Raw genomic sequence first — 868 nt, 5'->3', positions numbered from 1 at the left:
TGCCCAGCCCAGTGAATAAACAGGTCCTTATCTAAGGAGCCATCTGTCAAAAAGCCCTGAAAATTTCACTTTTATGGGAATAATAAATATATCATGCCAAGCTTCCCTTGGGGCCCTCTGTCCCAACGACCTGCAACAGACTCTTTGCTGAGGTACCTGTCCCATTTTGTCACCAGCAGGATTTGAAAGGGACATCAGATGGAGACTCTGACTGGGATTAGGATGTCTGCAGCTGTGGGCTTGGCAGGGCTGCCACCACCAAAGAATTTGGGGTTCACTGTCACCACCTTCCCCTTGTTCTTTGGAGCAAGTGATGGGAGGCAAAAGGGGAGTTTGGCCTTGTTCCACTCTGAGGTGACACCGAGATCATTCCTGTGGCACTCCCAGCAGCTCTGGGAGCTGTGACACCCCCTCTCCCATTTGGGAAAGCACCACCTCCCTCCTGGGGGCTCAGCCTTTGTGCCCAGTGCTGGCCAGCCAATATCAGCAGGTTCCAGCCTTGTCCCCAGCTTCCAAAGGCAGTGTGGTGTCGGTGAGGCCTCGGTGGCTCCTCCCAGCACGAGATAAAAGTGGTTTATTGCACAGTGCTAACAGTGTGATTTGTTCACACATTACCCAGAGGTGGCACAATCTGTACTGGGTAACGGGAAATGTTAAACCTGTCACTTCAGCAGCAGACATTCCAACCTGCTAAATGGGTCACGCTGTTAAAACAAATATTCCCAAGGTGAATTTATGAAGTACTGCAGAGGGACAGAGCTGGGAACGCTGCAGCAGCATCAGGAGCCTCCTCATCCCCAGCAGCTGCAGCAGCAGGTGCCAGAGCAAACCCAAATTCACACAGGAGCACTGGCAGGGCAGGGATGGG

This window comes from Parus major, chromosome 8 (genome assembly GCF_001522545.3).
Source record: "Parus major isolate Abel chromosome 8, Parus_major1.1, whole genome shotgun sequence".
Lineage (NCBI taxonomy): Eukaryota > Metazoa > Chordata > Aves > Passeriformes > Paridae > Parus > Parus major.
The sequence above is the reverse complement of the archived record's forward strand: the minus strand, read 5'-3'. Positions refer to the sequence as shown.